This window comes from Spermophilus citellus (genome assembly GCF_964194105.1).
Source record: "Spermophilus citellus genome assembly, chromosome: 1".
Classification (NCBI taxonomy): domain Eukaryota; kingdom Metazoa; phylum Chordata; class Mammalia; order Rodentia; family Sciuridae; genus Spermophilus; species Spermophilus citellus.
The window spans coordinates 56228107-56244113 of NC_138182.1; the positions used below are offsets into that span (position 1 = coordinate 56228107).

General features: G+C 32.8%; 1 pseudogene across 1 annotated transcript; it reads right to left on the reverse strand.

The window, feature by feature from the left end:
* Window positions 1–8733: 8733 nt before the first annotated feature.
* Window positions 8734–9776, reverse strand: LOC308653802 (interferon-stimulated 20 kDa exonuclease-like 2; annotated as a pseudogene). The gene has a single exon. The product of its transcript is annotated as an interferon-stimulated 20 kDa exonuclease-like 2 (transcript).
* Between the last annotated feature and the right edge of the window lie 6231 nt (window positions 9777–16007).

Consider the following 16007-nt stretch of genomic DNA (forward strand, 5'->3'; position numbering starts at 1 on the left):
CTCACCAGGCTGGGCTGCAGCCACAGCTAACAGGCTCCCCAGGCCATGGTGCCTAATAGGGCAGCCAAAAATCTTGACATTTGATTCATTTTATTTCTTAATAAAGTTCTGTCACATTGTAAATTGTAAAAGCACATATTGCTAGTCAAGCTGAATTCGTTATCATGAATATGAACACTAATGACAGAAGGTTCACCCCACACTTTTATTGGCCAGATATCTGTGATGAATGGAAATAGTATAAAATAAAAAGGGTTATTTTTGTATGACACTGAATTATGAAAATATATGGAAACTTTACCTGGATATTATCATTAGATTTTCAAACTGTTGGTTTTTGGCAAAGACAAAGTTTTGGACAAAACTCATTTATATGTAGATAATATTATCTATGTCTCATAAGATTTTATGCATGAGTATGTGTTTTCTAGTGTTATTATTTAGGAAATTTGCATGCATTAAAATGCTGATAAGAGCCAGGCATGGTGGCCCACATGAGTAATCCCAGTGGCTCAGGAGGCTGAGGCCAGAGTATCACAAGTTCAAAGCCAGCCTCAGTAACTTAGCAAGGACTAAGCAATTTAACAAGACCCTTCCTCAAAATAGAAAAACAAACAAACAAAAAGGGCTAAGGATGTGGCTCAGTAGCTAAGCCCTCCCTCCTCCCCCATCGCCCTGCCCCCCCTTCAATCCCTAAGACCAAAAGAAAATAAACAAAAATGCAAATGCTGATACATCAAGTTAATGACTGCATGTGAAATTAAATCATTTATTTGTATTTCAAAATATGATTTTCAAAATATTTCAGATTAATGAAGAATATATTTCTAAATCAGTGCACTTCTTTTAGTAAACCCCATATTTAATTATCTTCTAACATTTTAAAGGTTATCTTGTTATGATAGTAGTTCAGCAGTTAGCATATTTTCTCAAGATGATCCAATTACATGCAGATATTTTATAGTATTATAAGCCATATTTTTAATTATAAAAGTTTAATATAAATGCATTAACTGGTGTCTTTCAGTTTTCTTGAACTGCCATAATAAAGTATCAACATCTGAGTTCTTTAAAGCAAAATAAAGTTTATCAACTCACAGTTCTAGAAGATAGAAGAGTGAAATCAAGGTGTTGGTAGGTCTATGCTCTCTGTCAGCTCAAGAAGAGGTCACTTTCTTACCACTTTTAGCATCTGCTGTTTGCTGTCAATCTTTGCTGTTACTTTTTACTTGGGGATGAATTGACCACAAACATGACCATCTTCTTCACATGTATCCTTACATAGTCTCCCTTTCTGCATTTTTGTTTCTGTTTCCAAATTTCTCCTTTCCATAATACTAGTCATATTCGATTACAGTCACTCTAACAACCTCATTTTAACTTGATTATACCTGTAAGGACTTTCATCCAAGCAAGGTTACATTCTGAGATATTAGTTTAACCCATAACAGCTGTCTAAGCTAATGTGAGTGAGAAGAAAATAAGAATATATTAATAATCCTTCAAAATTTTACAATTTGGGGAATTTTTAACAATTCAAACTACTTATATTTCTTCTTTTAGATAACTGTTACACACAATTGTTTTCTCAAAATTCAGTATTTCTACTAACCATTTTCCTGATTCTTTTTTGCTACTTATATTAAAAACTGGTTTTAGCTGGCACTAAATTTTATCTTTGAAGAAATAGAAGAAGTTCATTCACTATACCAAGAGTGGGCTGTGAAAGTCTAGAACAGGCTGGTGAAAGAGGGAGAGAAGGATATAAAGTAACACACATAAAGAATGAGCTTGTCAGAGGATCTAATGTATAATACAAAAGGCTAATGTTCACAAAAATGTATTGTATTAGGGATTTTAGTATAATTAGTTGACATTAACTGTATTGTCACAAAAATGATAGTAGTAAGTATGGTAAATGATCTGTAAGTTAGTCAATTTCATTATAGTGATTATACTTTCTATACCAATATCATAACATCATGCTGTACACTCAATATATACACAATACATTTATTTAAAAGAAAAGAGTTGGACACAGTGGCACATACTTGTAATCTCAGCTACTTAAGAGGCTGAGGCAGAAGGATCACAAATTCAAGGCCAGGTTGAACAACTTAGTGAGTTGCTATCTCAAAATAAAATTAAAAAAGGCTATGAGGCATGTCAAGGAGCTTAAGGACACACAGAGTCATTTCAACAAAGTAGAGGCTATCTAAACCATATTTAACTGTTTTATGTTTTAAAAATTGTTTCAAATTTAGTATTTTATTTTTGAATACTAATATGTATAATTTTTAGTCTATTGATCATGAATGATTCTTTTGCTCCATAAAAAAATGTATTTCTTCTCATTTTCACTAGTCTTAAAGCATGGAACAGATCAAAATTCATCCCAATAGATAGCATAAAGAGTAAAAATCTAAATCCTTAGGTGATCTATAACATAGTTACTGATTAAAAATATTAAAAAGTGATTAAATTGAATTCTGTTTTACAATATATGAATATGTTCATGATTTTGTCAAAAAAAAACTTGAATTCCCCACACAGGACATTTATTAGGCACAAGGTACTGAGGGATGTAGGTATCAATTTACATCCCATTTTATATTCTAAATAAAAAAGTTCACATTTCTATAATGACACATTCTTGAAGGCAAATAATTAGATGAAATTTTGAGAAATTTTATGTCTGATATATAAAAAATATATTATGAATTTAAACACCAGAGTGGCAGTTACCACAGACATGATTATGAGCCCAGTGAAAAATGTCTAATCTTATAAAAATGCTTGATCATCAAATGTTGGCTTCAATTATTTTATGCTGATTTTTAGAATGAATCACATTCTAATTGTATAAATAAAAAATGGTCCCATTAAGATGGTTTTACTATGTTAAAAATAATTTCTAAATATTTGATCTTACAAGGTCCTTTAGGTATATTGTTTACATTGGTAATTCAATGCATCTTTATTATCATCATTAATAACTATTCCAGTTTGAAATTTAAATGCTTATGAAATAAAAATAAGTATGTTCTTTCAAATAAATTCATTATTGTTATTTAATAATAATGTCAGAAATCTAGAATTATACATCTTCATGACAACTACAATGGAGTTTGTAGATTTTTTTTTTTTTTTGTATAACAAATTCTTTGAAATTTCTGTCTGGGTCATTATGGGGGGAAAAAGTAAAGAAAAAAACTGAGAGTGATATTTTAGTACAAGAAAAAAATCATACTTGTACCATGACCCAATATGTCAGAATCTCATTGGTTTCCAGATTAGAGCAAGATTGATTTTTTCATGTTTTGTATAGCCTCGTCTTTCCTTACTTACTGCCATATGTTTCTACCTCCTTACTTAATCAGTCACACTATACACTGTTTGAAAAATCAAAATTCAAATTGTTTCATAGGTATTCAAGCATAGAGATTTTTATGTTCCTTAACGATGATAGTCTCTGTGATTGTTTCTGGTAAGGACAGGTGGTTTTCTATTGAAAAATAAGTTCCTGTAATGTATGCTTTTGATTTTTTATTTAAATTAAATTGACGTATTTTGATAGTTGGCACATATTGATTTGCTATCAAATTATATCTCTATGATATGTAGTACTTTATATAAACTGTTTCTTATAAACTGACATATAAGCATTTCCCCTTTGTAGTTTATTTTATGACACTACTATATAAATCACCACAAAAGATAATATTTTTAAAGGAATAACTAGTTTTTAAAAGCCCAGTAGAGACATATAAAAGAGAATAGGGAAATAAAAAACAAAACAATCCAAAGTTATTCTTTTTTAAGTTATGAAGCAGATGTATGAAAACAACGCTGCCACAATATAAGAACAATAGCTTGGTTAAATTAAAATCTAGAATTTTCTTTTGAGTTTATCTGTAGGACTTTTTGGCATTCATAATAAAACTCAAATCAAAACCACTTTGACTGGCATCTCTACATGATGATATATTTGTGTGTGTTGTGTAAACCAGAAGAATTCACTGTGCAGGGACATGGTATATCCTTAATCTACCAAATGCCACAGTTTCTAAAGCACTTAGTTTGAGCATGTAATGTTTCAAAAAACCACTATATGCTGATTAAAATGAAAAAGTACTTCCTGATATGAGGATACAGTTAAATGGTGTAGCTATATGTTGATATCAGAGTGACTAAAAAGTGATCAGTGTTTATTACAGTTTTGTTTTTTTGCAACTGTGTTACACATTTAGTAGAAAAATATCAACATTTTTTTTCCTCAGAGAAGAAATATTTAAGAAAGGATAGAGGAGAAATGTATTTTTACTACAGAAGGAATTCCCCCTTTTTTTAAGTACCCTTCACCATTAAGGAAAACCAAAGGTCTTATTTTCAAAGGATGTAGTATAAGTACAAATTTACTTTAAGATTTTAAGTAGTAAAGCAAACATTAAACATTTACCAATATTCTTAGCATTGGAATCTATGGATATTCTAATAACTAATGACATTAAAATCACCAACACCACCAAGGTTCATTGTGAGCTTAAAAATATAATGTCATCTACTTTATTCAGAGAATGAGTTAGACTAAAGTAATGAAACTTAATTTTCAGACTATTTTAAATACTTAGCCATTTGAAATGTAATTATATGTCTGCTTATTAGTATATTTTTCACCAGATTGAAACATTTTGCTTTTAATTATTGATATTTTTCTTTTTTGTACATTTCTTCCCTACATGTGCTGAACTCTTTTTGAAGATTCAATTTCTCTCCGACTATACTGATGATTTGTTATGCCATTATATCAGGCTTCTGAAAGTTCAAGATAACTTGGGATGTAACTATCACTTATTCAAATGTTAACAATAAGCCAATTAAAGTGAAAAAACATTCAGTGCTAAAAAAGGACAAGGACATTTATTGGAATGTATCCCACATGGGAAAGATATCTAGATGGCTTGAAAAAAATTTCAGAGCATTTTTGAATTGTCTCCAATGAAATTATGGTCTGTGGCTATGAGTAGAGTAAAAGGTACATTTCATGATGTGGCAAAGTTGGTAATGATAAAAATAAGTTGTTTTATATGTTATTTAAAATTTTCCTAATAGAATATTATTCATGTTCTTATGTAATTTAAAAATATTACTCATAAATCAATATTAATTTTAAAGATGTTTCAACAGTGCACAAAAGACAAGATCAAAATAAATTTTGTTGTGAGATACAGAATAATAAGTGTGTTCTTATGATATACTGAGCATTTACAGCACACTGACCTATGAATCAGGATAAAGTTGACACTCCTCCTATAATTGTATAATTTCCCCCAAAATATAAATAAATAGAAAAGTAATAAAAATCTTACTGTGCTCACCATTTCCAGCTAAAATCATCTCAAACTTGGATATAAAACTTCACCTGACTCCTGCTAACTTTCTTTACTGCCTAATCTTAGAGGGGAAAAGGGGAAGTAGATATTTGATTTGGTGTTTCCAAACTTAAGTCAATTTTCTACAGTCAGGACTTTGATATATTTGCTTTATTTATATTCTCTCTCATCTTTATAGAAGTGACATAAAAGATCCCTTTCTCTTCAGATCCTTACTTATATAATTTCTTGACAGTTAAATGCCCTATTCATGTTCATGTTTCCCTATATTCATAAACTCATCTTTCCCTATATTATAAACTGAAAAAATATTTAAAGAAGCAATTATACACAGAAGGTATATATGTAAATATTCATGATTTTAAACTAGTCCCATAAAATAGTTTCTGGTATAGAAGCTGATGATATTCTTGGTCTTAATATCTTTCACCAGTGACTGTTTTGTTTTATTCTGAAAATATTCACTCAAGAGGTACTAAATATCCATCTGACTTAATGGATAACATATTTTCTTTCTTTCTCCTCAAAGAACACATATTTATTAATGTAAAATGAAAATCTGTAAGGACTATTTTTCATGTTTCAAAGACAACAACAACCTTGTTCCTGCCTTAGTACTTTTCTGGTTTTCTTTCTTTTTATTTTCCTTTTCCTTTTTGTTTTTAGTCACAAATTATTTCACTTTTCATGGCATATGAACAATTAAATAAAAGCAATTTCATGATGTTAAAAATATGGTGGTATGCATGGCATATAATTATAAAGTCCTTTATGATTGATTACACAGGAAGTGCGTGACAATTATATGTCAAATACATTGAGCTATTTCGCTGTGGGAAAATATTCAAATTATCTATTGAAAAATCTGACATAGATCTGTTCCTTTAATAACTATTCTGGTTATGAAGATGAATAACATCCTTTCATCTTGGAAAATTGAAAGGGCAACTGCTTTGTGTTTAGATCCATCATAGGTTTCTTGGAGTCATAGTAATTAAAGAAGGAAAAGGATTGTTTGGGCGTCTCCCCATCTTTCTGTCTGGATAGGTTTTTATCCTTGAGTAAATTCTCTAGTGATTTGTCTAATCTAGTTTTACATAACTCAAATGGAAAACTTGGAAGACATTATCACAGTCTAAGAGAGCTTGCTGCTGGGAATTAGATAATGTAAATAAACTTTTTTTTTTTTTGTTCTGTTAATTTCTCACTAGTTTTATTCATGCCACCTGGGAACAGCTTTCAGGAATTCTAAATACACCTCCCCCACTTGGTGTAACACTACTCAAACCATTATATGTGTTGCTTACACCCAACCTAATACACACAATAGTGTTTCACAAAATTATCTGTATATATTTTAGCAACTCTATTAACTGCCATTCCCTCCAATATCTTTGAAATTAATGAGAAGCCTAACAGATGAACTTCTAGTGAAATACAGAATTAATGATCTCTATCTCAAGAGCTCTTTTGAACATTTGAGGCTTTTGAGTAAAGTTTGCCAAACCCAATGGCTATTTGTTAAGAATGTAAATGTAAATATGTAAAATGTAAAAATGTAAATATGCATAAAAACCAGGGTAAATATTTCTACTTCAATTTATCTATTTTCCTGCCCCTGTTTTTACAGACTCATGCTTTTTATTCATCACTTTTCAAAGTAATTTTTTTTTCTAAATTTTATTTTAGATGTTGATGGTCCTTTATTTTATTCACTTATTTATATGCGATGCTGAGAATTGAATCCAGGGCCTTACACATGCTAGACAAGTGCTCTACCACTGAGTCACAACTCCAGCCCCACAATGTAATTTTTGTCCAGGATATTCCTCTTCTCAATGAAAATTCTCTCCCCCTCTTATAAACAACCCACCTTAGTATCTGCCTACTAGATGACAACAATAAGTTTTAGGCTAAAATAATATTGAGAGCCTCTATGAAACACCTCTGAATTGAGCCTTAAAATCTTAATGGATGAAGTTGGAGCATATAATGCTAAGTGAAGTTTGCCAATCCCTAAATCCCAAATGCAGAATGTCTTCTCTGATTTAAGGATGCTGATCCATAATGTGGTTGGCGGGGGAGATGGAAGGATTAGATGAACTCTGGTAGGAAAAATGGGAGGGAGGGTAAGGGAGGGGGCATTGGGGTAAAAAAAATGGTAGAATGAAATAAACATCATTACCTTAGGTATATGTTATGAAAACACCAATGGTGTGACTCTACTTTTTCTACAACCAGGAATATGAAAAATTGTGCTCTATATGTGTAATATGAATTGAAATGCAATAAAATAAAACTAAAAAAATCTTACTTCTATGAAACAATGATTATGAAATCCAGGTAGGACTGAGAATTGGCAAGGGTGAGCATCATTTTTAGAGAGTATATTATACTAGAATAGAAGCTATACAAGGGCTGAGATTTCCATTCTTTTCTTTTTCTTTTCCATTATAAAAATTTATCAAAGAGATCATCTGAGTTTTAGACGTTTGGTTTAGCAAGGTAAAAGACTAAAACAAAACAGAAAACAAAAACATTAAAACCAGGTTAATTTATTTTCAACCTTCTAAGTAGAACCTAAATTAAATAAATCCTCTACTATTCTAGGTGAGAGACTGCTTTTCTAAATCAGAGAAGTTGATTTCTAAGCTAAACTCTTACTTCACTGTCTTCTAGCCTTAAGAACAAAACCTCACTAATAGTGGCTCTATTCAAAGTTGGCAGGTGGCATCCTAGCAGGCTGGATGCAGACTCTGCAGCAAAAGCAGGGTCTGGGATACACAATGTGACCACACCATTCTGTATCCAATCAGGAAACTTTTGAAAGTGAAAGGATGCTGTTAATTACTTGAGAATAAAAAATGCTGGGCATGTGAGCACAGGCCTCTAGTCCCAGCCACTCAGGAAGCTGAGGTAAGGAGGATTGCTGGGGCCCAGGAATTTAAGGTCAACTTGGACGACCCCCCAACCCCAACCTGTCTCTAAAAAACAAGAGACTTACAGCCACCCTAGTGATAAGGCAATGTGGGAAACTACATTTCCCAGTATGCCCTGCCCTGGAAATCAAAAAGCCTGACTGGCACAAAGCACCCTGGGACCAGTGGTTAGCACCATATAAGCAATCTAGGGCTGGAATCTTATGTGAAGGTCTCCTGCTTCCATGGGACACTTAACTAGATACAGGACACAAGAGCTGAGGTGAGATTTCAGTGGATATTAGGTCTGGGGTGGAGAGTGTCTCCCTAGTAAGTCCAGCTTCCACAGGTGTGAAGCAAGCAGAGGCAGGCATGGACCTGCTGCCCTGTTTCTCCTGGGTGTGGCCTGTCTCCCCCAGCTGCTAGTTTTCAGGGAGATCCTGGGCCAGGTGTTGTTCCCACTCAACTTCAACTAGCAGCTAGTACAACTTCATGGTGGCCTGGGCATCTTCCACAGAGGAATGGCCTTTCCCGACCTGTATGTCCCGGTGTGGCAGCTGCTTGGTGAGGCGCTTCAGAGACATGGTGGCATTCTCCGGACAGTTGGCCTTCTGGTTGAGGAGGGGGATTTGGGAGGTGTCTTGGGTGAGGGACTTGGGATTAAAGTACTGCAGGGCTTTGAAGTCATTGTGGATGGCATGTCCTACCACTGTCTTCCCAAAAGTATCTTTAAGATCTGGCTCCTAGCGGTCTTGAAGGATGTAGCATTCACCATGTGCTTCTTGCAGATACTGCTCCATTTGGTCCGGTAGTCCACAATGTGGCAGGGTGGAAGGATGTACTCATTATAAAGCACATCTCCATCATAGTTGACAATGCTACATCGAGCCAAGGAACTAACATGTCCTTTGGGTCCTGTGCCCACCATCTCACAGTCAATTGCCACCATCTTTCCTGGGAACTTCTGGGATATTCCAGAGCACTTACTCTCTGAGCTCTGGTGGAATTCTGTGTGGCATTGTTCTGAGGAGAGTTCTTCTGGGGGGGGTCTTCTTTTGGGAGCAAGTTGGGTGGCTCTGAATCTTTGAAAGGGCACTCTGGAATTCCCCCAGCAAATCTACTTTAGCTGTAACAGAATTAGCCTTCTTTGAAGGAACAGGGGTCAGCCAAGACACTAAACTTTCTTGTCCAGGGACAATCCTGACCCACTGCTGGATGCAGCTGTGTTCTTTTTTGAAAGGGAAGGGATCTTGCAAGTGCCATCCACTCTCACATTTTCCCCTTTCTTTGGAGGTTCTGAGTGTAATTTAGGCACCTTGCTAGGGGTCTGCTTCTTTTTATTGAGAATGCCCCTCTGTTCCAAGAGCCGCCGCCTCTTAACAAACTTTTGGTGCTTGGCATTTCCTTCCAATGCCTTTTTGGGCGGAGATCCCCCAAAATCCAGATTCAGGAGTATAGCAGACATGAGGGCAGTGGATGATGGCAGAGCAGTTAGGACGAGTGGCTCATGGATAGGAAGAGGATGAGGGGCTCTTTTTCTAATGAATCACATTGTCGAACATGAGAAGGGCTGCAGAAAACCCTGGGGAAGAAAGCAATCCTGGTACCTGCACCCATAGACCTCTAAGATGGGCCCCTCTAGGAATGAAATCGTCAAGAGTCTGAGGCACAAGTCAGCATGCTCTGAGGAGCCCCAGGACAGCAGGCGAGCAGGTTGGAAAGTGTTGGGGCCGGGCACGCGTGCTGCAGCCCCCGATTTTCATTATTTTCTCTGATGCATTCATTTTTACTTCCTAGATCCATACATAAAAATTAAATGGATGAAAAATTTTGTTTTCAGTAATTCACATCATAATTGGTAGGGCAACTAAACACAGTGTCACTTACTGCTTACTTTATTATAGAATCATTGGGGAAATTTCTTCAACTATATGATTATCTTCTATACTCATTTCTTGAATACTAGTGTTTCAATCTGGACACTCTTTCACTGTGGAAAGGAAGGGAGTAGCTGTGCGAATACAGTGGTGGTATTACAGGAAGGATTATTTAACAGCTACTTTGTGTTATATAATCTCAAACAAATTATAAAAGAGGTTTAGAAAAAAATAGATAAAGTTACTCATGGAAGCTCTGGAAAACGTTTTTGTTCCGCATAATATGGAATATATAATATAAATTTTGGGAATTATTGATTAAACAGATCCAGTGGTAGATTTTAATAATGAAGTCTTCAACTCATTGACAACACAGTACCACTGCCTATCTTGACAAATGTAGTATGTAAAATATAACATTTTCATTATCACGTTAAGGAGGAGCTTCCTAGTCCTGCAGGTGTGTACTTAAAATAAGATTTAGTCATGCCATCTAAGAGTAGCAGCTTTATAAAAATGGCTGGTGATTACCAAATATGCAAACAACAAGGTAAACTTACATCAATTTGAATTTGTCTTTGAAGAAAAGTAAACTCAATTACAAATCAATCTTATGTAATCTGCTATATTTGAGAAATTAAAGTACCACTGGATTTTTACCAATTTTATTTACAAAAGGACATGTGTAAAGCAAGCAAGACATTTAAAATAAAAATCTATTTTACCAGTGACAAAGCTTGAGAGTTGTTGTCAAAATCAGAAGACTTAAAACAGAAAACTGTTTTATGTTCAATATAGTTATATGAGATAAATTAGGATTTATAGAGATGGAAATAAGTTTCTTTATTTCCACTACTAAAAAAAAATATGTATGGATTTTTATAATAGAATCTGTCAGTTGTCCTAAGTGCTGGTCATCTCACTTAGATTGCTGAGAGAAGTAGGGGGAAATTTTCCTGTCAAAGCGTTCATTGTGATAGGGTAAGATTGGAAGACTATTACTAATGTCATGTGCAATGATTTAAAAAAAGTTCCAGTTTTAATCCCTCCTGGCTTTATTGAAAGAACTACCAAAGTGACATAGTGTCTTAACCCACAGGCAGATTTATTAGGGTGGAAATCTCTCTTGCTTTGTATTTAATTAGCTTAGTCTGTGGAGGGAAACTGGTAGCTGGGAAATCTCTCACTCTGACATAAAACATTGAACAAAGAACCATACTTCAAACTCCTAAGAGAGAAGCAAGGACATTCTAATAAATTAAATACTAAGGAGAAAATATGGCTATCTGATCATATCTTTAGATCAAGAACCTATTATTACATCTTTATCACCTAATTCAAGAGCTTCCAGTTGCCTGCTTTTGCTTGGGACATCAAATGGGAAAACAAAATAAATTGTGATATGTAAAATTGTTGGTATTATTATAATAATCTACATTCACATTTTTATAAAGCTTAACTATGGAAAACTGGGCATAGTTAATCTGTATGTATTAATCCATAATTTTGGTTCTTGTAATATCAATAACAAAACTGTGTATAATACATCAAATGACTTAAAATTTGATCCATAAAGTAGAAAAAGCAAAAGATTAGCCTCATTTTTTAATCTCATCAAATAATTTCTTGAATTTTTTTATAATTCAAAATGAGCATAGGTCAGGAACTCTGTTTAGTACATAAGAGAAAAATAACTTGTTCATAGACAAAATAATTCTTATAGAAAATGTGATAACTTGATATCTTTTTGGAAAAAAAAACATATTTCAGGAAAGAGTTTTAAATATGTGTTATATAAAACCTTTTTGGATTCTCAGTGTCATTGTGGAAAAAATTATGTTTGATTAGCACAAATAAACCTTTTGAGCATTTGAGAAAGAAAAAAAAAACACTGAATAGAAGAGAAAGAGCCTTTGATATATATAAGATTATTTACATTGAGTGAAGTTTCAGAACACACGAAATAGTGATTGAATCCAATGTTATCTCAGTTAAAATATTAGCAGTCTACTTTGTTGACAAGTGTGATTGTTGTATTTTAAAATGGAAAAAAGCAAATATAGTCAAGATGATATTAATGAATAACATATTTGTAAGGGGTATAAGACTATGAATAAAGATATCTTATAAAGTTATAATTAAGAGATTCTAATATTATACTAAAGATATGTAATTATACTATCGAGGAATAGAAGAAAAACAAAAATCAACCCCAAATCACATAGACATAAAAATCACAGATAGATTAAAGCTCTTGATGCTAACTAATAAAATGTCTAAAGGATATCCTAGTAAAAATTTTTGTGGTTTTAGAATTGGAAAATATTAGTTAAAACTTTCTACAAATATGTAACCCTAAAAGGATAATTTCTACATTGGCCCTAATTTATACTGATTCCTTTTTTAAGAAGTGGTCTTATTAGTGATTCTAAAGGCAAATTAGAAAGAAGGAAAAGTGTATGTGTGTGTGGGCACGCACATTATTACTATCAGGAACATTAAAATGAAAACTAAAATAAGATAATAATACATACTTACTTCAATTTCTAAATTTTGAAGACAGAAAATGCTAAGTGCTGACATGGATGTAAAGTAGCTGGAACTCTAGCACTCTCCCAGTGAAAAAAAATTGAAAACTAATGTTGAGCTTATGAGGGGTCATTCTCACTCATAATGTATGAATTTATATATATATATATATATATATATATATATATATATATGATATATAACAAAAATTATAAGAATTTTCAAAGCCAAAATATCTGTTAACAATACCAAATATCTGTTAACAGTACAATGGATAAATGCTACCGTTTCTACAACAATAGAATAGATAATGCCAATAATAAAAATTAACAAAATATCTCCCAACCTTTCACAGTATGGATGAATATCCCAAAGAAAATGCTGAACAAAATAAGCCAAACAGAAAGGAGGACATAGTTAAAATTATAGATATAGAATGAGCAAAATCAGACATAACATAAATTTTGATAGGATTGGGATAGTAGTGCTTTCCTAAAGGTAAGAGAGGCAGGTACTGAATGGAAAGAACTTAGCACAAGCTTAGCTCTGGCATCTGATAATTTCATTTCTGAATGGGTGTATTTGCATGGATTTAAAGCATTTACTTGCACAAGACAAGAACTACCACACAATGAAGAACAGTCCCAAACCATGTCTCAGTCTCTCCCCACTTGGAAAACACATAAGAGAACAATGTAGTTCATGGAATTCCTTAGATTTAGAGCTCCTTCACATTTATATTTAGTCTGTGCCTTCTTGGATGTGTGTGTGTGTGTGTGTGTGTGTGTGTGTTTGTGTGTGTGTGTGTGTATGTGTGTTACTAACTAGTCCTGTAATACCCTCAGGGTTATGCAATTCTTTATCACAGCTACATTTAATAAGTCCCAATTACTTATCAATACATAATTGATCTAGGCTCTCAGTATAGATGTTTAATTGGTAAATTATCTTGAATAAACAATTAGATTATAAATGGTTTAAAGGGGATTAGGAAAAGAGTTAAATCAATCCCTAGATATCCCTGAAGTTGGATGAAAGTCCATCTGTTTGCATTCCTTTTCCATTCACACTTGTAAAATTTTATGTGACTTAAAATAATGTAAATTAAAAATTGTAATTTTAAGTGTAACTTGAAATTTACATTTTTAAAACTGGAAAGTTTTGCTTTTGAAAAACCAATATTTCTACTCAAAACAAGTGTGATTAGTTCATATTTGAAACAATTGGTGTTACTGCATTATAAATTATATTCTTGCCTAATTCAGATTAACATCAGAGCTACATCATCTTATTGTCTTTGACTAGTGATGAAATAATGTTTCATTTTAATAGTTCCAAAAAGACTGTAGAATAGTAATTTGATAATATTTCATCTGGAATATATTTCCTTTAATAAGCTATATGTGAATTTTTTTCTTGCTACAGTAACACAGAAATTCATGTAGTATACTCATTATTTTAACAAAGTACCACTTTATAAAATATCTTGGATTGGTTAGAATATTTTTATTTTAAATATGTTTTTTACATTAGAAAACATTTAATATTTCTGCAAGATATCCACACATTTTTATACCAAACTGCTAATTGTTGAGTGACATAAATCACTTTTAATAACAGGAAAACCCAATATTCAATTAATATTTGTTTATAGTATATTCCCACTTTACCAAAGAACTGCTAAGCTTCTCTTTTGTCTTTCTAAGGTTGCTCCTGACTTAGTTCTCATCACTAATTATCCAAATGGGGAGAGCTATATTCCAGTTGCTTTTTATACCCATATAGGTATGTTTTGTAACTATTGTTCTGACATCCAATTTGCTTATCATCCTCTTCCATTCAAGAACTAATATGTTATCAATAATATTTTATATTTATGAAGTTAACTAAGCCACATAGCACACTGTATGGGAAAGAAGGGGGAAATAGGTATAAGCAGGGAAAATGAGCAATTTGTAGAAGGTAGACATGAACATGTTAAAATATATTAATACACTACAATAGAATTTATTTGCATAGGGAAAATTTTCCAGAAGAAATTCAACAAAATCCCCCTTTTGGGGGTTGTTAGGTCATTATAATTTTACTTATTTATGTAAATTGTATCGGTTTTATCTTTAAAATAGTATCCATGAAAGTGTATCATACACCTAACATGTTTTAAAAAGGAAATACATTTTTAATATAGAATTGTGCTTAAAATTGATCTTGATTTATTTATATCATTAAAATTTCAAAACTGAGCACTTACATCCTTCAATCCCTTTTACCTGATTACTGTTATTTTTTTTTCTTTTCAGTATTTCTACCCCTCATTTCCTAATCATTACAAGATCAAGTTTAAAGGGGAAGTTAGGAGAGAACATAACTTATGAATTAGAAGGAGAGAAATGAAAATTCATTTACTTTAGGATATGCTTCAAAGTTTAATGATCTTAATACAAGGATATGAGCTTGAGCATAAAGCCAAGCCAGTGCTTTCTGTATTTTTATTCTACACACTCCACTCCTGGAAACACTCAAATATATCTTACATTTGAGAACTTATAGAACTGCATTAAAACATAGATAAGTATTTTGGACAGGTTTTTGTTTTGTTTTGTTTCCTTTGACCAAATGACCCTATAAGAACAATTTAAAGAAGGAAAAGTTTATTTGGGACTTAGTGTTTCAGAGGTCTCAGTCCAAAAATAACCTACTCCATTGCTCTGGTCCCTTAGGTGAGGCAGAACATCACAGAATAAAGGTGAAGAGGAGGAAAAGCAGCACAGAATATGGCAACAATTAAGGAGAAAGAGGGAGATCTGCTCAATATTACAAAATATGTACCCCAAATGGAAGTCCTCAGTTACCTAACTCCTCCTGCCACACTGTGCCCACCTACAGTCACTGGATCAATGCACACATTTTACCTCTAAACTTTCTTAGATTGTCTCACACATAAGTTTTCTGGGGAATACACATATCTAAGCCATAATATTAAGAAACATGAAGTAAAAGTAACTGAGGTAATCATCAAATGGAAAGTTGGAAAAATAGGACCATATATGTATTGAATAAATTATACTCACAATAAATTTTAGCTATCTCCAGTAGTCCTGACACTGTGTGCCAATATTTTAATTTGTAGAATTCTTCTTTTAAATAGTTTTTTTTGCAATGTCCGTCAGAGGATAATTAGATAATGCAAGAAAGTTTAGAGGTGAAATGATTAGTCTATAAGAGGTTTAACCTAACCAGTAAATTAATCTCCTGATAGGGATTAACTTGGTGGTAGCTGTAGGCAGGTA